A 27,696-nucleotide genomic window follows, 5' to 3' on the forward strand; every position below is an offset into this window, starting at 1 on the left:
TTTGTTCTAAGGCTAGACTGCAAAGCTTAGCTTCTATATCACTTTCATTGCCTCCTGATTGAGCTTGACAGTGTGACAGCGAAGCAAAGGCTGGCAGTTCCAAAGTGAATGAGAGCCTTTTTCAGCCACACAGCAGCCCCTCTCCTCCTTAGCCCCCTGTGAAATAGGGTAGCAGATGCCTATAGCAGGAATCCCTAACAAAGTCCTAACTTTGATGCAGGCTGGAGGGAGAAAAAAAAAAAAAGAAGCAAAGATTTTCTCACTTCTTAGATCTTGGTGTGGAACACAAAAGAAGAATGAAAGGGATAAGATACAGAGACTGGAACGGTAGACGGAGTTTTGCACCAACTGTGCCAGGAACTGAGATACGTTTACTACATGCTTATCCTGCCCCTTGTGCAGCAGAAGGGTTCTGTAGCCTGGCCTGTCCAGTGCATGTATCTCCTACGTGGCTCAGATGTGGCTTAGGCATGCTCCTAGAGATGGCAAAAAGGCTGTGTGATGTCATAGGTCATGTTAGCGCACGTCACCCCCGCCTACGTGAGTGAGTGACTGACACTGAGACAGGCAGCACAGCTGTGGTGCTGAGGGGCTGAGAACTGTGATGAGGGCTGAGGTGATATGGGATTGAGGTGATACGGACCTGAAGTAATATGGGCAATCATTGAATTAATATTTATTTCTCACTGTGGGGGACTATGTTTGTGTTTATTTTCATGTAGGGGACAATGTGTGTGTTTGTTGTACCTGTGGGGTATAATTCTCCAGGTTTTCAGTACACAAGCGCTATAGTGTCCCCACTAATTGTCTCGGAAGCTGTTGGGCACATGTCCAGACTCCGGAGGTAAGTAGTATATTAAAGTAGGGTTTTGTGTCCAGTGCTAACCTTGTGGGTATGTGTGTATTTAGTGGGAGATGGTGTTTTACAGATGTACATGAAAATTATATATATATAGAAAAAGGTAGGTATTTAATTTGATTTACTCATAAAGAGCAGTCACAGTGCTCCTGTCGGTAAATAGCTGTCCAATACCAATAGTACTCTCCTGTTGTTGATTATTATGGCTTGTGTTGGGTGAGGTAGGAAGGCTCCTTTAGGGTGCCTCTTTCCATATGGCAAAAATGAGTGCCTACGTCTCCCTATAGCCAGATGTTGTACCAATCAATTGTGTATTTGGAATGGCCCAAACATGCCAGTCCCGTCTTACACCCTAGTTGCAGGTTACATAAGCAGACTCCTTTAGGGTGTCTCTTTCCGTACAGCACCATGTGCCTACATTTCCCTTTAACACTGCATGTGACAACCTGAATTAGCTAATACAATAGTTGATTGATCTCCAATGAGTAATCCTCAAAGGAGACACGTCCTGTATAGGGTATGCAATCGGGAAGCCGGCGATCGTAAGCCCGACAGCCGGCTTCCCGACTGCTTTATCCCGGCGAGGGTTAAATGACAGACATCTGTCATTTTACCGATGCCGGGAGACCGGCGTCCGGCATCCCGATCGAAGTGATGCCGGGCGCCGTTGCAGACAGCCACGGGGGGAGGGTTAGGTTTAGGGCTCCCGGGGGGGGCTTAGGGTTAGGCATCCCCCCGGGAGGTTAGGGTTAGGCTAGGGGGAGGGAGGGTTAGGGATAGGCACCCCCAGAGGGGGACCTAGGGTTAGGCACCCCCCGGGGGACTTAGGTTTAGGCGGCGGGGAAGGGGCGGTTAGGTTTAGGCACTTAGAGGGGGGATTAGGGTTAGGCAATGGGGGAAAGGTTATGGTTAGGCACCCCTAAGGAGGGTTAGGGTTAGGTCAGGTTAGTTGATACTTACCTGGGGACGATCGGGATTTTCAGCCGTGTCTGCCTGCCGCAGTTGGGATTTGAACCGCCGGACTTGTGTCCGGCAGGTAATTCGTATGTATTCCCTGTATAGATGGAGGGCAGGGTATAGGTCTGCCCTTGCTAAGGGTCGACCTGCCATACGAGTGGATGTATCATATGTTCCCTCACTTTATCTGTCCCAACACGGTGTATTGCAAGTGAGTGCAATAGGTAAACAGAGACAGAAGCGGCGTCCCGCACTCCTGTCCTTACCAGATGTAGTGCCGTTAAGCCCCAATAAGCTAGCATTTATTTAAAACTTTTATTAGATAATGTAACCTGATCACAATATATTGTAATTATATCAAAAGTGATTGTGACATTCACAGGCACAGTGCCTTCCTACAGGTCACTGGCACACACTGGTCACTGGTCCACACTGGTCACTGGCACACACATGGAACAGAAGAACCCACCCACGTACTCAAATCACACCTATCAGCAGCTACATAGGCTCAAATGACATTTATCAAACATATAAAAAAATAGTTAGAAAATCTCAGTCAATAAAATAAAATGCTTTATTTAAAGAATAAAGCATATTTTTAATGATCTTAATCTGTTACCTAGTATATCAGGACAAGTATTGCAGTGGTACAAGTACTTAAATAGGATTCTCCAGCAAGTGTCACCCCTCCCTCTGGAAATCTTGCATTTACCTCTCTGATTGGTTGTTTTGGTTAATTGCATATTTGTTCTAATTGCACTTTGTAATGATTAAACATTTATATGTGTGTTTATATTAGAGATGTGCGGTTCGGTTTTTCTGAAAAACAAACACACCCAAACTTAGGGGTTCAGAGGCAAATTGTTTTCCAGTTCGGAATCTCTTTGGGGATTCCGAATCGAATTGAGTCCAAGTTCAAAATCACTCGGGGTTCCGAGGCGAACAGTCCCCTTTCGGTTCTGCATTCAGGCCCTGATTCAGAGCCGGACGCTCTGACAGAGCGCTCGCTCTGAATCAGCGCCGTCCCTCTTACTTTTTGGAGCGGCCTCCTGGCCGCTCGCATAGCTGTGGGTGACCACCCATAGCTATAGCGAGCGGCCAAAATGATGGTCGCGATGGTCAAGACCAACGCAACCATCGGGCTTGCGAAGAGACCCTTACGGTAGAGCCAAAAGCACTCCCACTGACATCACTAATGATGTCAGTGGGGCCGGCCCCAGACGGTAGGCGTTCCCATGGGAATGCCTCCGTCTGGGCAGCCACGCCCCGGCACACCCACCAAAGGGGGCGTGCTGTCAATCACCATCGACAGCACGCCCCCTTTGGTGCGAGACCCATAACGACGGCCTGGCCATCGTTATTCGGGTATCGCGCATGCGCACTACGGAGCCGCCTCCGTCGTGTGCATGCGCACTTGGGCAACATCGACCCGCTTGTGAGCGCTCAACGCTCGCGAGCTGGTCTGAATCAGGCCCTCAGTTCGGAACTCGGATTTATAAAACAGGGTTTTTGGATTGCATGTAAATAGGTCACAAATAGCTGTTTTATCTATTTTTAAAGATTTTTTAAATTGATTTTCATTGATTTTTAAGGAATCCAAATCAGAACCAAAACCAAATCAGAACCAAAACACTTGAGGGTGGTTTTGCCAAAACAAAAACATGATGATGAATGAAAACCAAAACCAAAACACGGGGGCCTGTGCACATCTCTAGTTTATGTGGATAAACATACAGCAAAGTCAATATCTGGATAATGTTCAAATCATCTACCATTGTATAACTTTAAATAGGGGATGTAGTCAAAAGATCGACAATGAGCATGTTGACATTTATAATGTTGATACACTTCCAGGTACATTGTGAGTCATTTTAAATGACCATCAGGCTTCAAAATTAGTTTTTAGTATAATAGTATATGATTTGCTTTTATCATTTTATAGTTTTTTTCTAATATTATCTCAAAATGTTAATGATTTATAACAAAAGATTGTCAGGGGCTAAAGGTAAAGAAGTAGAAGGGGAATTGCATAGCTATGTTCAATAAAATCCTTTAGCTTTCTGCAAGACACGTGACAACATTGAATGTACAGTAGCGTGTTTCCTTTGATGTCACAATAAAGGAAATGGCTAACTTGTGAATACTGTTTTTCAGTTCTGTTCTGGCTTCAGTAGCAGCTTTCAGCAGTGTTGGGTGTAACAAGTGCCATAGAGATCCATATGGCACAAATGAAAAGCCAGGGACTGACAAAAACCGAACCACACGTCTCTAAATCTAAGAGCTGTGACGGGGAAGTGAAACTGCAATTGATCATTTTTTCCAGCACTCTGAACAACTTCCTAGTAAGTTTGTGTAGCTGTTTGTCAGAAGTATAACAATCAATTAAGCTAACAACACGTATTGTTGCATGGAACAATTCATATTGTATGCGCTCATGAAAGATGTTGGTAATTGTACATACTAAAATGGGCTATAAAATAAATTATGTAACACATAATCTATTTGTAGACACAAAATCTGTTTTTAGACGCAAAATCAAAGTAGTCAAGGATTTAGACCAAATATAAAGTAATTTGTGCCTGATTCAGCAAGCAACACAAAGGAGTGAACGCACACACCTGTCCGCTGCGAAAATATGCGAATCAATACAAACGCACGGAGACAGCAGCACAAGATGCAGATGCCCAGCCCTATATAAAGCCGCCCATCTCCCTTTACTCACAGCCTGATCAGTATGCAAGTTAGCGTAAACATTGGTAACATCAAGAACCATCGACCACATTTGAATAATAGTGGTTGACCAGACCTCGCGCAGGTTCTTAGCAACTTCCTGTGTGCACGGAGTCTCATCATTGCGTCCATTGCCGCACTCGCTTAATTATGGATGCCCCTTAAACCGTGTCCCAACCCACAGGCACGCCTGCGTTTGCCTGACCACCCCTCGTCACCACTGACAAACGTCACTTCCTGTTTATCAATATCGGAAGGGGTCTGCATGCATGTTGCATGTAGTCTGCGTGCACTTACCTGAACGCACTGGCTAGCACAGCCCCCCCTCTTACATCACAGCAGCCCAGCACACGCTGCTGTGTGCTGGGATGTACTGGGAGACTGCTCGCGGCTGCTAAGAAGCAGCCACAACAGTCTCCTACAGTATGCCTGTGGGGGGAGCGATCAAGCTGACATCAGAGACCTGAGAAATTACTTAGTATTACCGTTGCTCTAGCACCCTGCAGCGCTACCTTATTGCTGTATACAATCATTAACTGGTGAGGTGTATCAAACCCTGCTATGTTCAATCTCTGCTCCGTCTTTACCAGTGTATCCAAGTGAGTATGGCTGTACAATACAAAACATCTAACCATTCATCTGATTAAGCAACTGGGCTGTCTGTAGTAACAAGACATTTCACTGTTGTGTACAAGACTCCATACCACTGCACCTGTACACAGTGCAGTGGCGTAACTACTGCCCCCGCAGCCCCCGCGGTGGCTTGGAGGCGCTGGGTAGCTTGGGGGCAGTAGTAGTAACTACGGAGGGGGCAGGGGGTGCGGTCGCCCCCCTGCACCCTCCATCTGCCGGGCACCCGCTGAGCAGGCGCCAGGCTCCTATTCAAACCCCAGGCGGCAGCCGGAGGACGGAGCTCCCTCCATCTTCCGGGTCTCGCAGGGCACTATGGGAGTGACGTCATGACGTCACTCCCATAGTGCCGAGGAGCGGACGCCGGGGACGGAGCTCAGGAGCGAGCTCCGTCTTCCGGGTCCCGCAGAGCACTATGGGAGTGACGTAATGACGTCACTCCCATAGTGCCGAGGAGCGGACGCCGGGGTATGGACGGGAGCAGCACTGCGGGGATAAAGGTAAGTGTTTATGTTTTTTCTTTTGTGTGTGTGTGTTTGTTTGGGTGCGTGCGGAGGGGGGAGCAACTACAGGGGGCTAACTACAGGCGGCTAACTACAGGGGGCTAACTACAGGTGGCTAACTACAGGTGGCTAACTACAGGGGGCTAACTACAGGTGGCTAACTACAGGGGGCTAACTACAGGCGGCTTACTACAGGGGGCTAACTACAGGCGGCTAACTACAGGAGGCTAACTACAGGTGGCTAACTACAGGGGGCTAACTACAGGGGGCTAACTACAGGCGGCTAACTACTAGAAGGGGCACTACAGGGGGCTAACTACTAGAAGGGGCACTACATGGGCCCTGCATAATGGGCACTACTACAGGGGGCCCTGCATAATGGGCACTACTACAGGGGGCATTGCATAAGGGGCACTACTACAGGGGGCATTGCATAATGGGCACTACTACAGGGGGCACTACTTTAATGGGCACTACTACAGGGGGCCCTGCATAATGGGCACTACTACAGGGGGCCCTGCATAATGGGCACTACTACAGGGGGCATTGCATAAGGTGCACTACTACTGGGCATTGCATAATGGGCACTACTACAGGGGCATTGCATAATGGGCACTACTACAGGGGACATTGCATAATGGGCACTACTACAGGGGACATTGCATAAGGGGCACTACTACAGGGGGCATTGCATAATGGGCACTACTACAGGGGACATTGCATAATGGGCACTACTACAGGGGGCATTGCATAAGGGGCACTACTACAGGGGGCATTGCATAAGGGGCACTACTACAGGGTACATTGCATAATGGGCACTACTACAGGGGACATTGCAAAAGGGGCACTACTACAGGGGGCATTGCATAAGGGGCACTACTACAGGGGGCATTGCATAATGGGCACTACTACAGGGGACATTGCAAAAGGGGCACTACTACAGGGGGCATTGCATAAGGGGCACTACTACAGGGGGCATTGCATAAGGGGAACTAGTATAGGGGGCATTGCATTTTGGGGCACAACTACAGGGGGCACTGTATAAGGGGCACTAATTTGATACACAGTTTACAGGTTATAAACTATGGCCCTGATTCAGAGCCAGACGCTCTGACCAGAGCGCTCGCTCTGAATCAGGGCCCACCTCCATTAATATGGAGCGTCCTCCTGGATGCTCGTATAGCTGTGGGTCACCACCCACAGCATATACGAGCGTGCAGGATGATGGTCGCGATGGTCTTGACCATCACGACCATCGAAACTGCAAGCAAAAGCCTGCGGTTGAGTTTTTCAACCGCAAGGCCAGGAGTGATTTTGGCTCTAACAGAGCCAAAATCACTCCCACTGACATCACTAGTGATATCAGTGGGGCCGGCTTCAGACGGTAGGCGTTCCCTTGGGAACGCCTCCGTCTGGCAGGCACTCCCCCGGCACGCCCACCAAAGGGGGCGTGCTGTCAGTCAACATCGACAGCACGTCCCCTTTGATGAGACACTCCGAGCGAAGGAAAGTCCTTCGCTTGTCGCGTCTCGCGCATGCGCACGATGGAGCTCCCTCCGTCATGCGCATGCGCAGTGCAGACCATCAACCCACTTGCGAGCGGACAGCCGCTCGCGAGTGGGTCTGAATGAGGGCCTATGTTCCCAATAATCTGGTTCTATACGGACATAAAAACTGTGCAACCTGTCTTGAGCTGAGGTGACGGACTGGCAGGAGCAGAAAGGAGGGTTGGTGAAGTAGATCTATCAGGGTGGGATGTAATGGGCATTACTGTTTGGCATAATGTGTATTTGGCATTACTGTGTGCACAATGTGCTATTAGGGGCATTACTGTGTGGCATAATGTGTAAGGGGCATTACTGTGTGGCATAATGTGTTGTATGTGGCATTACAGTGTGGCATAATGTGAAATAGGGGCATTACAGCATGGCATAAATTTGTTATAAGCGCTTTACTGTATGTCATTATGTGTTATATGTGTCATTATTGTGTGGGATGTGTAAGGGGCATTGCTGTGTGGCATAATGTGTTGTAAGGGGCATTCCGGTGTGGCACACTGTTTTATAAGTGGCATTACTTAGTATGTCATAATGTGTAAGGCACGTTGCTGTATCATGTAACCACACACCTTAAACGTAGTCTTTGGGTGTGTTTGATCTTTGGGTGGGGGGGGGCGCCTGAAACTTTTTTGGCATGGGGAAGCAAAATTTATAATTACGCCACTGACACAGTGGCATCACTAGGGGGATGTGGGGGTTTAGACGACACCAGGTGTCACCCTTCGAGGGGGTGTCACCAAAATGCCGACTCCTCCTCAGTGACAGGGAGCCTACAAACTTAACAATGCAACGCCCGGCTCCTGGTCACTGAGGAGGAGACGCAAGTGTTCCAATTTTTCATTTTGCAAAGTTAGGAGGTTTCCATCACTTCATCTAGATTCAGAGATAGTATGCAGCATTATTTTTAGGAAATGCATTATTTATATGTTTGATACTAAGCAATTGACACAGACAGGCAGTAGAAGCCTGAACATTTATTATATGTGACCTATATGTGTGACTTCAGAAGCATAGTAAGAATTAGCAGCAGAAAAGTAAAAGTGTATTATTGTATCTCAATTTTATTCATACACTTTTGGTGTCTGCATCTCAGACAAGGCAAAGCAGTTTAATGTGTCATTATAAAATCATACACTGCTACATTAGCATTTTCAGCTGCAATCAAAAGACATCATATGTAAGCAAATCAATTAATCCATTCAATCCTTGCCGCACTGTGACAATCAGATAATCTGATATTTTTAAAGACTTTACACAGTATAAGTGGGAATTTATCTGATAGAGTTTCCAATTGTACGTTGCCGTATTGCCATTGAAGCTAGAAGTGGTATTTAAGGCTTATGTAAAGTCCAGTTAATTTGATACATTAAATTCTAGCTCAGTTAAGGATTACAGCCATGGGTTGGCTGTATAAAATGTAGGTGCATATCATGTAGAACATCAAAATATGGTCTATTCCACATGCCCAGGTGTGATTCGATACTGGAATATAGGTTAACAGTAAATATACAGTATATATATATATATACAGTATATATATATATATATACAGTATATATATATATATATATATATATATTATACATGCTTGTAACGAGAAAGCTATGGCCTTTTTTTGATCCGGGAGTTAGTTTCGCTCTCCTACCTAAACCCTAAGGCAGCGATGGGCAGCAGGCAGTGCTGGTGGTACACTATGGTGCCATGCAACCTCCTGAGCAATTTCCCGCATTTGGTATTTTCTCTAGGAACTGTAATGTGTTGGTGAGTGCAGTGCCTTCACACAGTCTATGCAATAGGTTAGTACATGGTTGGAAGGTGATCTCCTCTCTACAGCATGATTAGTCAACCATAGATTAATCCATAGTTTGGGCTGTGTGATCATTTAATGCCTATACTCTGATCTCAATAGGTGGTCTAATGCTTCTCTACAAGGGTGATGTGTGCCCCCTTTATGGGTCAAAGTGCCACTTTGAGGTCTCGTTCATTGACATTCCCTGGAGTATCTAAAAGACACATAAAATAGAGAAAAAAATAACCTTACAAATTAGATCAAAATGTTAATTTTAGGGGTATATATACTAAAGTGCGTGTTTTTAGAAGTGGTGTTGTTGCCCATAGCAACCTATCAGATCCTAACTATTATCTTCTAGAAGGTGCTAGATAAATATGTAGAATCTGATTGGTTGCTATGTGTAACAACTCTACTTCTAAAATCCCTCACTTTATTAAATATACCCCTTAGTGCAGAGTGGTTTAAACATTCACAAGGTAACAAATCTAATTTGGAGGTCATAGTAGAATTGCCGCAGAGTTCACAAATAAGAACAACGGTGGAGGTAGGTATTCTTATATCTGATCATCTCAGGCATGACGTATATGAGATAAACTGCATGTTTTATGTCATATATAGTGCATTGATGATATGCATAACAATTTTAAAAAAAATCCCATTATATCAGTTAAACAGATTTCAAATACTCAATTGCAGCAGCTTTATTACAAATAAACATTGAAAACATGACAATGTGCAAATATATACAAAACATAGAATTACAGAAAATTTACTTATTTGGCTTCCCGTGTGTTCAATCAAAGAGACTAAGGGGTCTATTTACTATGCAGTGTTAGGAGATAGGGTGAAAAGTGATAAGAAAGTGATAAGGTGTCAGCCAATCAGCTCCCAATTGTCATTTTTCAAACACCTGTGAGATGGCAGTTGGGAGCTGATTGGCTGGCACCTTATCACTTTCTTATCACTTTTCACTCTGTCTCCTAACACTGCTTAGTAAATAGACCCCTGATACATACAGAATATCCATAACATTATTAACTCTTTTTCTGAAATACATCTACAGTACACACAGAGCAATGTGAAGAACAAGGAATAAACATGCAAATGTGTTTGATGGTAATACAAATAGAGTCAGGAAGAATGAAGCTGAGATGTTGCTGCACACTAAGATTTGCCAGATTCAGGGCTGTTTTCCCATCATTCCATTCAGCACTGAATGTCCTTTTTCTCTTGGGCACTTCTCATGAGAATCTGGTGTTTCCTCACAATTAAAGTGCAGGGATTATCATGTGGTAAAGCACCAGAGAAGATTTTTCTTTCAAGTGAGGACATAATTGTGTCTTCTCTGCATTGTCACATGATTGCTAAGAAAACACAATTACTATCTGAAAGGTAATGGAAGTATTATGCTCTCAACTTAAAATATTTGCTGGTGGAAAAAAATCCTGAATGGAATTCCTGAAAGGTAACGTCTGAAAGCAAAATCTTGAAACCACCGCCTGTAGACTTAGAACAATTTGCTTGTATTGGATTTTGGATGGGTGCAAATCCATTATGAAGTACAACTAAACTTAAAAATTCATTTTTATAGGTTATTCTAGTTTACTGTGTAGTCTTTCATCTTCATGGGTCTGAAAAAAAATAATTCAGGAGTTGCTGAATGCTTGCTGTCATATAATTGTGAAAGTCTATCCCTCAGCTAAACTACAAAGTTTTTTTTATAAAATTGCAAGTGTGCAAACACACAGAGCTTGTATTGAGAAGATCAACTACATGGGGTGCATCCAGTACATTTGGTGCACACCCACAAACTGGTGCTTGGAAACTCTCAATTTGCACCTACGTTTGTAGGATTGTAGGTCCTAAAATGTGCAGAAAAACAGCTACTTCAAAGCTCTGCTTTGCACTACTTTAGTTCAGATTTACAACACTTTAGGAGTCCTGCTGTACACCACTTTAGTAGTTCTGCTTTATTTCACTTTAGGAGTCTTGCCTTACAGTACTTTAGGAGTACTGTCTTACACTACCTTTGGAGTCCTACCTAAGTTAATAATCGGGGTCCGGACGGACACTTATAATTAACATTCTTACTCGTGGCGGGTGCTGGAGACAGCTGATCCGAAAATCAGCTGTCTCCCCAAATGTTTTCACTGCTACTTTTATAGCAGTTAAACTTAGCGCTGCTGAGTCTGACTGGGCAGTGCTTTTGCGCATGCGTGAACTAGAGTTCATGCAGGCGCACAAAGCCCCAGGGTTCGATGGAAGGAGCCGGACAGGGGCCTTTTCAACCTGGAACTCCTTCTCATAGGGAAGTAGCAGGTGTGCGGTAGAAAACGTCCATCTGAAGATGGCGAATGCTCCCGCAGTCAGAAGAAGATAGGGAACTTCCAGCTCATGATCAGTTGTAACTGTAACTGTGACTGTGAGCAACTGCTGAGCATTTCATTTACTTTATTTATTTTAGAAACTGTACAGCCTGCAGGCAATTATATCTATGTATGATACGCAGATCCTGAGTACGCCTGGATATAATGAATGAGGGAAGCCATGTATAAAAGTCCACCTCATTGGTTCAGTGGTTAAAATCAAGAACATTTTTAATACAAAATGCAAGATGTTCTTTATAGAGCATTTTATTAACATGAACAATATATAAATATATTGATATATATTTATATATATATTTATATATATTTGTGCTGGCCCAATAAAGAACGCAGGCTTTAAGTGCAACTATTCAATTTCTAGTGCCCACGCAGATAAGGCACAAGCGTCCAACCATCACCACTGTAATTGTACAACTCTCAAAACAATTTAACAAGGAAACCATTACTTCATAACACTGAAGGTTAAGTGACCCACTTAGATTTCCCAAGTGAAGTGTCAGCACTCAGGCCTGAACAATCTCATTTGGTTTGTAGAGCTGAGACAGAGACTACAGCAATAATAATTTTACACTGTTGACACACATATTCAGAGTCAGACAGCTACTTTGCTCACTGATGCAACCAAAACAGACAGTAGCTTTTTATAATGTGCTTTTTTCTTGGAAACTCAATGTTTATATAATGCAAATGACTGTTATTAACATTCAGACTCTTTTGTTTTTCTTTTCACACATTACCTAATCAATGTGAAGTACTCTGTAAAATGTATATTTCTTCTTAGAAGTAATTTTGACCTAGTCAAGTGTTGCCCCTAAACATATAATCCAATCCTGTGATTCAATTACCTGTATTATGTGTTTTTTTCAGGTTAATTTATAGACGAGTGATTGTGGAGTAGCCCTGTTTATTGTCATACTGTGTTATCTCTTTAATGGCTCTATTTATTATCATTATTTTTACTAAAATAAAGTGAAACAGGGTGTTTTCACACCCTTTTCACATTATTTTAGTGTCACCTAAAGTTACTACAGGGCAATTGGAGTAGAATTCGTAAAATTCTACTCCAACCCTTAAGTATCACTTATTTTTAGTAATCAGATCGCATTTCCCATAATTGTAATGGGAAATGCGATCAGTGTGCAAGTTACTAAAAATAAATTGTAAAAAAAATATCTGGGGAGGCCCTGTGATAATAACGCCACCTGGAGGTGGCGTTATCCAGGGTCTCCCCTGGTATCCGTACTCCTGCTCCGCTCTAACGGGCTGAGCAGAGCCCGAAGCCGGCACTAGTGATCAGCTGTGTGGTCTAAACAGACCACACGCTGATACACTGCAAAAAAAAAATAGTAAAAAACAAAATTAACTTACCTGAGTCCAGGGACCGGAGTTTGGGGTTCTGGTGATGTCTTCCCTCTGGTCAGCTGGTCTCCCATACTGCACTGCGGCCCTGGTCATCAGGTGCCCAGGTCCCAGTTCAGTATGGGATGTCAGCTGACCAGAGCCATGGAAGACATCACCGGAGCCCGGATCATGCAGGTAAGTGTAATTAAGGGAGGGGGGGGTCCGCGATCGTGGTGGGAGGGGCTTAGCACCGGGGGTGGGGCTTAGCGTCGGGGTGGTAGCAGCGGCGGCAGGTCAGTGCATGCGTGGGCACTTGTCACTGTATTTTTTGCGAAAAAGAGGTAAGGCTGCCGAGGGGATTCGCAGGGACAGAGCTTTATCGCAAGCTCTGTCCCTTCAAGGGATTTTTAGTAAATCCCTGTGATATTGCCTGAATTCACATTGCGAGTTCAGTCGGTAATATCACACTACAATCTGCATTCCCAATGCGGATTGTAGTAAATAGAGCCCATAGGGCGGGATGTATTAAAGGGGATAATGAGGTAAAACCCCCAAAAATGCAGTTTTCGGGGATTTTACCGCATTCCCCGATGCATTCTGGTGCTTCGCATCCCTCGGTAACGCCACCTTCAGGTGGCATTATTCACACATGCGCAGAAAGACTTCTGGGTGTTCAACCAGCCAGTTGCTGTGTTATTGGATGCAGCTTCACCAGTCCCAGCAGTGTGAATTACCTAGCCATCCTGAGTAACCTGAGGGTTACGCAGATGACCGGCAGCAGACGTCTATTTACACAAGACAGCTCCTGCGGCATCAGCGTGTTATCACACAGCCGCTGCTTACAAAGATGCAGCAACTGTGTGATGTGTGTCCGTCTCTGAATCAGACTCTGTGTTGTGATACTGCCTCGCAAGGTGTATTCTGTGTGGTATGTTTTGTCTGTATATTTGGTTCTTGTAAGCAGGTATGGAGAGAATAGTGTACAGATGTGAAAAATAAGGATGTAAGGATTGAAATAATTTATTTTGTTGAGATTCCTGCTTCTAGGTCATACTTGCCTACCCTCCCGATTTGGTCGGGAGCCTCCCGAAAATCGGGTGCCGCACCCGACCTCCCGAGAAGGCAGGCAAGTCTCCCGGCAGCTGCCGACCCTTCCTACCCCCCACCACAATTACAAGAAGCTCCCCGGCAGCAGGGGGGCCTGTGATGCGATTCACGCAGAATCGCGTAATTTTGGCCCCGCCCCCTGCTTCACACTGCCTGTAATATTGGCAGTGTGTAGCGGGGGCGGGGCCAAAATGACGCAATCGTGTGGCTCCGCCCCCTGCTCCGCCCGCCCAACTCTTGTAGTCTGGCCGCCCCCGCCCCCGTCTGCTGGCCACGCCCCCCACTCAAGCCGATCTGGCTGCTCCCTCCCGGAAGGGGCAGCCAGATAGTCGGCAAGCATGTTCTAGGTGCCTGCAAAATACATTAATATATGCTAGAGATGAGCGGGTTCAGATCTCAGAGATCCAAACCAACCCGAATTTCGGGGATCCAGTGCGATCCGAGCCAAGCTCGGATCTCCCTGCCTGCCCCGGATCCCTCACCCAAGGCAAAAGCTTGCGATCCCGCTGTCAGCTCGCGAGGTTTCGTATTGAGCGGGCTTAATGCTGATTGACTGAGAGGGGCCGTCTGTCACGTCTCTCAGCCAATCGGAATGGGTATGACGATTCCCGTCAGCAGCAACCCGACAGGAGTAGAGTTAGAAGCAGCGGAAGCCCAACAGCGCTGGAAATCCCGATCGTGGATAGGTAAGTATGTACTAACCTAACCCCCCTAACCCTAACCCTCCTTAGGGGTGCCTAACCCTAACTTCCCCCCCATGTGCCTAACCCTAATCCCCCCTCTAAGTGCCTAACCCTAACCACCCCCCTTCCCCGCTGCCTAAACCTAAGTCCCCCGGGGGATGCCTAACCCTAAGTCCCCCCCCGGGGGTGCCTAACCCTAACCCTCCCTCCCCCTAGCCTAACCCTAACCCTTCTGGGGGGGTGCCTAACCCTAAGTCCCCACCGGGAGCCCTAAACCTAACCCCCCCCGCGGCTGTCCGCTCGCGGCGCCCGGCATCACTACGATCGTGATGCCGGGCACCGGTCTCCCGGCGTCGGGGAAAAGCGGGCGTCTACATCTAGACGCCCGGCATTTCACCCATGCCGGGATAAGACAGTCGGGAAGCCGGCTGCCGGTATTTAGGCAGTCGGCTTCCTGCTTGCTTCCCAGCCAATCAGCGTTAAGCCCATTTAATATGCACAGTTGCACACAGAGGAAGCAAAAGAAGATGGTGCCCGCCATCCCCCGCTGCCTGACACTGCCGGCACCCCCCACTGCCGACACCGCTGGCACACCCACTGACAGCATTCCCCGCTGCCGACACCACCGCTGCCAACACTGCCGGCACCCCTGCACTGCTGCCCCACGTGCTGAGGACACCGTCAGCGACCCCCACACTGCCGACACTCCCACACTGAGGACACCACCACCAACCCTGCACTGCCGACACTGTCAGCACACTTGCACTGAGGACACTGCTGGCACCCCCGCTCTGCTGACACTGCCGGCACCATGCATTGAGAACACCCCTGCACTGCCGACACAGTCAGCAAACCAGCACTGAGGACACTGCTGGCACCCCGGCTCTACAGACACAGCCAGCAAACATGCGCTAAAGACACCTCTGGCACTGCCGACACTGGAAATAAATGTTATTGAGGTTATTAATACTGCAGGAACAAAAAAGGCCCATTTTATGTGATTTTAGTTGTTTTTTTATTTTTTAAGAAAAAATCCAGATCCAAAACTCGAAAACAAAACATGGAGGTGAGGTTTTGGCAAAACCAATCCAAATCCAAAACCAGGGGAAATCCAGATCCAAAACCAAAACATAAACACGGGGGTTGGCGCACATCCCAGATATATGCCCATCACGGGCTAGTTAGAACAGAGCTCTAGAAAGGTTTTGGATAGTACAAGTTTAAGTTGTTGATATGCCTAGTTCTTAAAAAAATACCTATATGCTAATATTGACTTTAAGATTCTTTCTTTACCCATTTTATATATTTTATTGTGTTCATTAAAAAACAATTTATTTTAATTTAAAACTTCCCTTTTAGACATGAGTGTAACCTTATTCTATAGATATGTCCACATACATCTTACCTCCATGCCTTACAAGTTGCATTAAACATAACATGACTCAGTAGCGCCAAACATCATTTCGTGTGAGTTTTTTTTACTTCAAAATGCCCGTAATTCTAAATAGGATGCCCAAGTAGCTTGTGCTGATTAAAATGATATGCGGCATGCCTATATTCTGTGTGCGAGTGCGGGTGTATCTTCATGCGAAATGCTACGTCACAGTGTCAGTGGCTGTGACACTGTGACGTAGCATTTTGCATACATATACACCCCCAGTTGCACATAGAACATAGACATACTGCATATCATTTTAATCAGCAGAAGCTGCTTGTGCATCCTATTCACATTGGTTTGCGAATAAGACGCATTTGAAGGTAAAAAGGCGCACAAAATACGCAAGGAAGTAAGATGTATGTGGACACATCTGTATACAAATTTATAGAAGCTCAGGCCCAAATGTGGCTTTACAGCATATTCATCATCCCGTGCATGCTCAGAAAAGCAGAGGAAGGACCTCCAGAGGGGAAAGACACATATCACCGGTCCCCCTACCATATTTTGCCATGGGGTGGGGCTATTCGTGTTACACCCCTGCTCCCAGCAAAATAATATTATTTAATGTATAATAATAGCAAGCAGGGAGGTTCACCGGCAACAGGGTGTAACAGGCCAAAGAGGGTGGCACTTTAGTATTAGTGAGATGATCATGTGATGGTCACAATAATACACTTTTGTCAGGGGTATCAGTGCATACACTTTATTGCTGTGAATTATTCTGTGAAGACTTGTATAAACAACTGTGAAATATATCCCTATCTGTAGCAATGGTAGGATATACCTCATCTATGCCAAGGGCCTCATTTATCAGCGAGTTTTATCATTCACAACATATGATAATGTCGCTCCAGCCAATCAGCTCCCAACTGTCATCTGTTTGTAAAATGACAGTTGGGAGCTGATTGGCTGGAGCACCATTTATCATATGTAATGAGTTTTATAACTCATTGTGAATGATAAAACTTGTTGATGAATAAGGCCCTTAGAAACATAACCATAGTTAACACTTATTTATACAATAGACTTTGTGACCATGTTACGGCAAATGGGCTCTGTCAATGCCTTTTCATGGTCCATCCATCATGTTTCAAGATGCAATTGTACTGTCTGGAATTTAAATCTGTGCTGCTGCCCTTGTAGATTGGTGCTCTACTGACTTATGGCTTGGACAGCTCTTTGACTTTGCTCTGTGTCTCAGCTCAGTGTTAAGGCCCCCATACCCGGTACGATATAGCAGCTGATCCGACGGATTGGTATGATATCGCTGCTATATCGTACTGTGTATGGGCATGATATCGGCCAGTGCCTGCTCCCGTGGGTTCGTACATCGCATCTCCAGATATTACTGATTTTTACTTGATCTGGGGATGCTATGTACGATCCCATACAGCGCTATAGGGGTGGGAGTGGAGGGTGCTGGTATATCGGGTGGTCGGCCACCTGATCGCACCGTGTGTGGGGACTGCCCAATATGTTGGCCGTCAGATCGCAGGTCGCGTCGCAAGGTGCATATGGGCGGCTTAACTGTTCTCAAAGTTTTCTAGCTCCACTCTATGATTTCCTATATAAATCAGTCGCACGACGGGATGTATCAAGCATCGCGTTTTGAATGCGGTACATCCCGCCATTTACTGCATGCATAGCTGCGTTTATTAACGCTGTATGCAAGTAGATCTCCATTTCAAACCGCAAAGGACAGCTCTTCCGATAAGAGCTGTCCTTTGCGGTGTGAGGAATTCTGGGTTCATGATCCGGGAGTTCTTTTGCGCTTGGGTGGCCATCGATCAGCGCATGTGCGAGCAGTGGGTGAACTTGGGAGGGCTCCATTGGATCCCTCTCAAGGAATTATGCAAAAAGAAGTCCATAGGCTTACATTAGTCAATGCCATCTGTAGATGGTGTGGCCTATCGGGTACAAACACCACAAGGTTTGCATTCCTCAGCATGTGACATATGGGAAATGCAGTTTTCAGTTAGCGCATCCAGTCTCTAGTCACTTTATTCCTGCCTGACTAGTTGCTGCTCTTTACTTCTGAAGCCTGCCTTTTGTCATCCTCTGCCCATTCAATGTCACAGGCTTGTCCTCAGCTCTGCCTGTACCTAAACCTAAACATTGATTGTTTCACACAGTATACTGAACCTGGGTGTCATTGACCAGTGTTGAAGTTAGAGACTTTATATCGATCTGCCTCCCTTTCCACACACGGTACTCTGATTCTGACTTCAGAACATTACGGGATAATCAGGCCCAAAACATGGAGTCTGTAGGACAGAGTTTGCTTGTGCTTATCAAATAGAGATTAGGGAAACCTTTTGATTTTAATTTGCAGGATGCCTTAATAAATAATGATTCTGCTGCTGCACAGATCTTACAGTATGTCCACCAATGCCTTCAATGTTCAGCGGGGATCATCACCTGATCAGAGGTTTCCTACCAATGCTGCATTCATTTTCAAATATAAATAACTAAATCATTAATTAATAAAGAGGTAAAGGTCTTCTTTACAGTGGTGGATATCCCATTCTGTACACCACTTGCCATCTGTTTTATTACTGTCAGTCCGAAATTTCCCAGTAACTACATAATATCTGCACTGTAGCATAGGATATGCACTAGAGTGTGACTGGGTAGAATGTGCATGACTGGGCAGAATGAGGGAAGCCGGCTTAGTTTCTCAGGAGTCCGGGAGAGCCTCCCAAACTTTGTGAGTCTACCAGACATCCCTGAGGACTAAGTAAGTATTGACTAAGTCGCAAGTGCAAAATTCTTTCTTGAAAAAAAGGAGCTGGGCTTGCCGAGCTAGTATTAAATGTGAGATGTAGACAATTCAGTTACCATACCACATTCTCCTTTTTTGCACCTGCAGACAATAGAAGCAAATGGTATACGTATATGAAGCCGGTGGACGGAATCCCGACCACCGGCTTCCAGACTACTTAATCCCTGTGAGGGTTAAATGACAGGCATCTAAATCTAGATGCCTGTCATTTTACCAATGCCGGGAGACTGGCGCCCAGCATCAGATCGAAGGGATGCCGGGCGCCGAGCGCGGTCAGCCGCGTGGGGGAGGGGTAGGTTTAGGGCTCCCAGGGGTACTTAAGGTTAGGCACCCACCCGGCAGGTTAGGGTTAGGCTAAGGGGAGGAAGGGTTAGGGTTAGGCACCCCCGTGGGGTAGGTTAGGGTTAGGCACCCCCCCCCCGGGGGACTTAGGTTTAGGCAACAGGGAAGGGGGGTTAGGTTTAGGCACTTAGAGGGGGGATTAGGGTTAGGCACAGGAGGGGGGAGGTTAGGGTTAGGCACCCTAAAGGAGGGTTAGGGTTAGGGGGTAAAATTAGGTTAGTTTATACTTACCTGGGGACGATCGGGATTTCCTCCTCTGTCGGGCTGCTGCTGCCGGGATTTGAATCATACCGATTCCGAAGCAAATATGCCAGGGTTACAACAGGAAGTGTAGCATCAAATTGATAGCTCAAACATCTTTGAACAATTCAAACACATTATTGTACATGGCCTGTCAGTGTTAATAATAGCTAATAAAGTTGTAGGGAGAATGTAAAACATATAGGCGAAAACGGAAATGTATGTAACCCTCTCTCCCGTACCTTATAAAGAGACCCTAGGTTACCAGATACTATACGTAACAATATATGTGCCTCCACCTAGGCTTGGGTTATAGGGCTAGCCTTGGAATGCCCTGTTTGAGTTATATGGTGTAATATGATGAATTTAATGTGACATGTAATTCATGCAATACTGGAGCATTAACACTTTACTATAATGAATTGACCACCTGTTACTTTTCTCCACCGGCTTCCCTCGATGACGCTCCTCCAATTCCTAGAGGTAAGTATTGCACACTGCTTATAGTAGGTTAACACTTTGTATTTACGTGTCATAAATTCAGAGGAAAAACATATTGATACAAGATTCATTACATATACAACACCAATTTTACTTCCATATGCAAATGGAATACCTTTTACACTAATATAAACTATTATAAAGTTTAATACCTTTACACATAAAATGTTGCTCAGTATTTTAGTCTCTGCCTGTGAAGTTCATTAATGTAGCAGATAAAGGTCCCTAATATGTCCAGAACCACCTGAGCATAAATCCTATAAGAATTACATATGTTTATTACCTCCAAACCTTATCAACCTTGATTAGCTTACTTAACTTAACTACAAATAAAGACACAGACACCATAGCTTGGCTAAAAAAGGTCACAGCTGTTATTTATAATTGAATCAATCAACCTAACCAGGGTGGCAAAGAGACACTGCAGACTCAGTTCTAGCTTTTAACTTACTCCAAAATACTCAGGGGACGACTAACACGTTCCCCCTTCTAGACGCACTTAAGACGTGAGGGTCTCATTTCCCTCCTGGGCCAATCCGAGGCGCTTTGTGCAAAAACGCCCGGGTCCCCCCGTGTGGAGCAGGACAAATTTGCCATGTGCATCGAGGGCAAGTGCCCCCACAGTTATCTTACGCCCCATAAAGCCACTGAGCTGCAGCGTACTCCCGCCAAAGCCAGGCCCTAATAGAGACTGGCCCGCCACCCAAACAAAACTAACCAAGAAAAGAAAACAAATCCTGCACAAAAAGATTCATACCCAGACCATTCAAATGCACACCATCATGATGAAAGAAACGTACTAGATCACCCTCCAAAAAGCCATGACTCACGACCAAGCCACCTATAGACACGACATGCTTAGATATTGCCACGTTCAACTTCCTCCGAATTCTATCCAAAGCACCAAACTTTCTCACTCCTCTCCACGTCAAACGGGGCGACCACACAATCTGAACAGACGGCCATCACATGCGAATCGTATCCAAAATCTCATGCAAACTCACAATTAATCCCACACCTGTCAGCTGACCGACATCAATCCCACCAATGTGAAGAACCAACCAGTCGGGCATTCCCCATTTTGCCACAGAGGAAACAATCAGTGCCAAAACAGCTTCCACACGCAAACCTCTCACCCCAATCGAATGCATCGTCCGACCACCAAATGACAAACCACTACTCCGACCCGAGACATGCCTTTCCGCCCAAAAAATGTATCAGTGGCCTACTAGCCACACCTGCCTGCCTGCCTTCGCCAACACTGTAAAAGAAGAAACCCTTGCCATGAGAAACCACACCACACCTAACTCAAAACAACACAACTTAAGAACAACACATAGCAACTAACTAGCAGGGATGCAAAAAAGGGGGGAAACAGGAACCCGAGTGAAGAAGAAAAAACTAAAAAACCTACCTGTGAACCAAAGTGGGCCAGATCATGGCCAGGGCCGGATTAAGGGGGGGCGACAGGGGCGGTCGTCCCTGGGCCCCCACACACAGAGGGGCCCCCACTAGCAGCGGTGCGCTGTCTACACCCGCTGCTAGTGTCCCCGCCGCTTAGTGTAGTGTAGACCGCGCAGTGAGCGCGGCCACACTACACAGTTACAAACACACAGTCGTCTCCGGCAGCTGTGTGTTTGTTACAGCAGCCGATGAGAGTGACTCTCATTGGCTGCTGCATCAACGGAGGGAGCTGGCTGGAGCTCACTCATGAGCTCCGCCTTCTGGCTCCCCCAGCAGCATCATCTCTCCCATAGTGAAGGGGAAGAGCCGCCAATCGCGTCAGGAGTGGGGATTCAGGTAAGTGTGTCTTTTTTTATTTATTTTGTGTGCGTGTGTGTGTAAGGGGCACTGCATCGGAGGGTGGCCACTTCATGGGGGCACTGGGTGGTGCTACTAGGGTTAATGCATAGGGGGGGACTTTTACTGGGGGCACTGCATAGGGGGGACTATTACAGGGGTCACTGTATAGGAGCGAACTACTACTGGGGGCAATGCATAGGGGGGATTACCACTGGGGGCACTGCATAGCGGGATTGCTACTGGGGGCTCTGTATAGGAGGGGGCTACTACTGGGGGCACTGTATAGGAGGGAACTACTACTGGGGGCACTGTATAGGAGGGGACTACTACTGGGGGCACTGTATAGGAGGGAACTACTACTGGGGGCAATGCATAGGGGGGATTGCTACTGGGGGCACTGTATAGGAGGGGACTACTACTGGGGGCACTGTATATGCGGGGACTACTACTGGGGGCACTGTATAGGAGGGAACTACTACTAGGGGCACTGTATAGGAGGGAACTACTACTGGGGGCACTGCATAGGGGGGACTACTACTGGGGGCACTGCATAGGGGGATTACTACTGGGGGCACTGTATAGAAGGGGACTACTACTGGGAGCACTGTATAGGAGGGGACTACTACTGGGGCAATGCATAGGGGGGATTACCACTGGGGCACTGCATAGGGGGATTGCTACTGGGGGCACTGTATAGGAGGGTACTACTACTGGGGGCACTTTATAGGAGGGGACTACTACTGGATGCAATGCATAGGGGAGACTACTACTGGGGGCACTGTATAGGAGGGAACTACTACTGGGGGCAATGCATAGGGGGGATTGCTACTGGGGGCACTGTATAGGAGGGGACTACTACTGGGGGCACTGTATATGCGGGGACTACTACTGGGGGCACTGTATAGGAGGGAACTACTACTAGGGGCACTGTATAGGAGGGAACTACTACTGGGGGCACTGCATAGGGGGGACTACTACTGGGGGCACTGCATAGGGGGATTACTACTGGGGGCACTGTATAGAAGGGGACTACTACTGGGAGCACTGTATAGGAGGGGACTACTACTGGGGCAATGCATAGGGGGGATTACCACTGGGGCACTGCATAGGGGGATTGCTACTGGGGGCACTGTATAGGAGGGTACTACTACTGGGGGCACTTTATAGGAGGGGACTACTACTGGATGCAATGCATAGGGGAGACTACTACTGGGGGCGCTGCATAGGGCGGAATACTACTGGGGGCACTGTATAGGAGGGGACTACTACTCGGGGCACTGCATAAGGGGGACTACTACTGGGGGCTTAAGGGTTACTGCATGGGGGGACCACTACTGGGTCTGGGGGCACTATAGAAGGGGCAGTACTGGGGGCACTGTATAGGAGAACCACTACTGGGGGAATTATGTAAGGGGCACTACATAAGGGACATTGCTACAGGGGGCACTGCATAGGGTGGAATACTACAGTGGGCACTGCATAGGGGGGCCATTACTGGGGGCACTTCTACTGGGGACATTGCATAAGGGGCACTACTACAGTGGGCATTGCAAGAGAGGCCTTACTACTGGGGACATTAAGGTGAATAAAAAGGAAAAATAAATGTTCCTAGGGTGACGAGAAACTGTGGTATATAGGGGCCCTCACAAGTTTGTTGCCCAGGGGCCCCCACAGAACTTAATCCGGCCCTGATCATGGCTAACGGGAGGAAAAATTAAAAAATCCCTTCACACCCCCAATTGTTGAACGCTAGCCGTTCAACGATTGGCAGGTAAGCAACGTTTTCGGGTTATCGCAAGGTGCGCACCTACAACTTATCGCAGCGCACATATTTCTTATAACTCCCTGACTTCCAACTCCCCACCTTTTGAATGTCCAAAGGAGATGCCCCAGCAAGCGCTGCGCAAGTGGCTGCCCCTATTCCAAAATAATCGGTGCCGTAAGCTGAATGGTCTAAACCCAACTCTGTTAAACCTCGCTTAAAAACTGCAGTGAACTGAAACTTCGTGAGAGGCCTGGAATCCGCATGCACCAACCACTGAGACCCCCCAACTGGGTGTACAATCATATATTGAGATGCTACATGAACCGGGCATATATTACTATCTTGCTGCTGCGCAAGCGTAACCCATTTTCCCCTACCTGTCTGGTCTGTTATAGAGAAGCGAAGTTTGCAAAGCACCGCTGAATCTCTAAACAACAGCCCAGAGGACACAGATGTTCTATTCCCTGCCACTAATTCGCTAACCCTGAAAGCTCCAAAAAATGCAGAAGAAAAAGCCAAGAGCAGCCTCAAACATATCAGAAGCTACCTTCTCCATGATCCTAAGCAACACTGCCAAAAGCTGGGTGTCAACCGGCTGACGGGAATCGGCGCGAGCAGGAGCCTCCCTCGCCCAACCCTTCAGAGCCTTAACTAGAAGAAAAGATTTGGTTGGGTCGTGTAAACCTTTTAGGTCGCAAAAGAAGGAGACTCCCGCCAGCACGGACCCCCCGTAGGCCCTGGACCTTCCTTGCTGATACCTCTCCCAAACAAAGGAGGAAAGCAACTCCTTTGGAGACTTACCCACCGAATCTGGGCGCGCGCAGTGACCACTCCATTCCCACCATACAGCCGAGTACTTGCGGAGAGTTGATGGAGCGAGCGATTGCATCACCAAAGCCTCTAAGCCAGCCTGATGATCTGCCACATAAACGGGGGGCATATCATACCAACAGCAGAAGCAGACGGTGCAAGTGCCCGAAAACGCACAAATTGAAAACGAGACAACGCATCTGCGATCTCGTTAACAACACCTGGCACATGACGAGCTATAAATCGTATATTGGCCTCTAAACAGCGCAAAATTAAATGATGAAACAAATGCAAAACTAACGGAGAGGACGATCGCTGGTTGTTGATGGCGTGTTCCACTCCCATATTGTCGCACCAAAATATCACATGCCGGTTACTAAGTCGTGCTGACCAGAGTTCCACAGCAACAACTATTGGGAAAAGTTCCAAGAGCAACAAATTACTCGTTAAGCCTTTCTCGTGCCAAACTAAAGGTCAAGCAGCAGCGCACCATTCCCCATTGAAAAAGGCCCCAAAACCAGACGATCCAGCCGCATCAGTAAAAAGCTACCGGAGGAGCTGGCCAAATATGTTCACCATTGAATTGAACCAGAAACTTGGCCTAAACACGAAGATCATCCTTTATCTCTGCCGACAAACAAACATGATGATGCGGCCATCTCGACCCAGCAGTGGCCCTCTGCAATTTCCTACAGAAAACCCTGCCCATGGGAATTATACGACAAGCAAAATTAAGGGAACCTAGAAGTGACTGTACTCCGTGCAATCTAACTGTGTCTACTGCTAAGCACCCCGCAATTTGCTACAGCAATCTGCCCACTTTGTCACTCGGCAACCTACAACAACCCGCAACCGTGTCTATCTCAATTCCCAAGTATGACAGACAAGAAAAGGGACCCTCCATCTTATCATGCGCAATGGGAACCTCTAAAACACAAAAAATAGCCTGCGTGGAAAAGAGGAGGTTTGAACAGACGTCGCTCTCTCCTGGACCTATGAAGAGAAAGTCATCCAAATAGTGCGCCACGCCCGCTTGTCCCGTGCATGAATACACTAGTGTAGAAAAGAGCTGAATTTCTCAAAATAGGCACAGGAAACCGCACAACCCATAGGCAAACATTTGTCGACAAAGTAACCGGAATCCAGCTTGAATCCCATAAACTGCATAGCGTCTGGGTGTAACGGCAATAAACAGAAAACTGACTCAATGTCTAATTTTGCAAGCAGAGCGCCATGACCAAAAATGCGCACTAAACCAAACACCTTGTCGAAGCTTTGATATTCCACTCTACAAAAACTATCCGGAATGGCGTCGTTCACCAAACAACCAGCCGGATATGACAGGTGCTGGATCAAGCGAAACTTACCAGGCGCCTTCTTGGGCACTACACCAACCGGAGAGATACAAAGGTCCTGCAACGGAGGAACAGGGAAAGGACCCTCCATCCTCCCCAGCAGCACCTCTGCCCCTACCTTAGCCTGCAAAACTTCTGGGTAGTCCCTAGCCGAGCGCAAGTTACAGGGGGCCCTGACCCATTATTGGCAGAGGAAAACCGAACAAAAAACCTTTTAACAAAAACGAAGCGTCCTCCTTGTTAGGATATAAATCCAACCAGCGAGCCAGTGCAGCTAAACAAATTGGCGAATTAGCCTTAAGCAGCTCCTTTTGATCCCTCACCACGATCCTCGACGGCAATCCTTGGCCGGATGCTCTCCTCCACAGAGACGACAGTAGTGTCGAAAACGATAGACCAACCCCAGTGTACACCGGGAGTTGTTGAAAGCAAAACATTTGCCCCTCATAACTCCTGTCACCCCCGGTTTACCAGTAGGATATCCCCTGAGAGGAGGCATCACATCCAAGGGGGGCCGACGCTGCTGTGACACCTCTAGCCACACCTCCACATCTTTTGCTCCGAAAGGAATAATCATGCTACCGTCATGCTTTCTTCTAAATTGCACGTCATATTCATGCCATGCCAAGGCCCGCGAACGGACAAACATGTCCAGGACTAAAAAAATATATTTTTCTATGTTCACATGTTCATCCGCCCGCGTCTCCAAATAGCATGCCGCAAATATCAGCATGCCCTTCAACCAACTGGTGCAACTACAGAAAGCCTCTTAGCCAATACCCCCTGCCTTCTTAGCTTGACTAAAAGCCTTTTTCATATCGAGTGTAAAGAAGTCGACAAATTTACCTTTGCAAATTCTCCCCCTCACACTTTTGCACAAACCGCGAAGAACAGTAGTGTTTGCACAATGCACTGAATCAGCCCCTGCCGCTACTGTTACTTGCTCAGCACTAACGCCTTGTGTTGCCGTACCACCTAACTTCTTGGCTAAATGCCTAGCAACCATTCTGGCTATTTTACACGGGCGCGCAGGGGAACCAGAAGAATGAGAAAAAGAGGAAGAGTCAGAAATTGACGAACAAGACAAATCATGCTCACCAGCACCAGAAGGACCAGGAACAGCTTCCTCGACTTGATCATTCATCACGGCTGAAGGTTCACCTGCAGGGGAATTCCCTAAAATGGCCTCCGGGGTTAAGATGGCCGCCGGGCCCATCGTGCCAACCAGGATGCCGGGACCAACCGCTCCCCGGGACCTGCAACCTATTGCCCCCACGTTACCCACGGCGCTAACCACCGGCGGGTCCAATGCAGAGTACCCAGGTGGAGCATAAGCGGCAGCCGCCGTGTGGCTGTGCAGCACCTGCAAGGAGCGTCCATCGGACGCTCCCGCCGGAGCCGTGTGTAAAGGATTCTGGACAGGGGAGGCTGTCAAGGGCGAGACCTACGCTGGAGACGCAGGACCCGCAAGGAGCGCTGGGAAGGCCGCAGCAGCATGCCCGGATGGAGGAGAAGCCGCCGGGGCCGACGGATGTAAAGGAGGAGGTAACTGGGGAGGAGGACGCGGGGAGAGGACGGGGGGAAGGGGGGTGCGCGGCCGCACAGGGGGAGAGCTAAGTGGCCTGGCATAATCAGCCAGCTGCCGGGGTGGGGGAGCAGAGCAGAGTGACGGGGACGAGGCATGCTGAGCGGGGAATGTGAAGCAAACAAATGCTGTGTTTTAACTAACAGGACAGATACTTAGAGGGGTATTCAATATGAAACGTTAACTTCACTGTCGAAGTTAATGTTTCATATCAGAGTTTTTACCTGTGTTAAAGTATCAGGCGCGCGTCCGCTTATCCCCGTATAAAATTAACGAAAACGGGAACCACCGAAGTTGGATTTGCGTAAAGTTACGAATTTTTCCTTAAAAAAATTGTAAGACCCCCCTAAAGTTGTAAAAACATGGGGGATCACTATGGGTACCCCCGTTTTAGCCTTTAAATGAAAGTCGGGGATTTAAATAGCCGCAGCAGGTGTTTTTTCCCGACATTGAAGAAGTGATGCAGAAGAGCACAGGTTATTTTTTTCGTTTTTTTAAGTGGTCCCATCAAATTTGGGGTACATGAA

Source organism: Taudactylus pleione, unplaced genomic scaffold, assembly GCF_031769625.1.
Source record: "Taudactylus pleione unplaced genomic scaffold, aTauple2 ptg001075l, whole genome shotgun sequence".
Taxonomy (NCBI): Eukaryota; Metazoa; Chordata; class Amphibia; order Anura; family Myobatrachidae; genus Taudactylus; species Taudactylus pleione.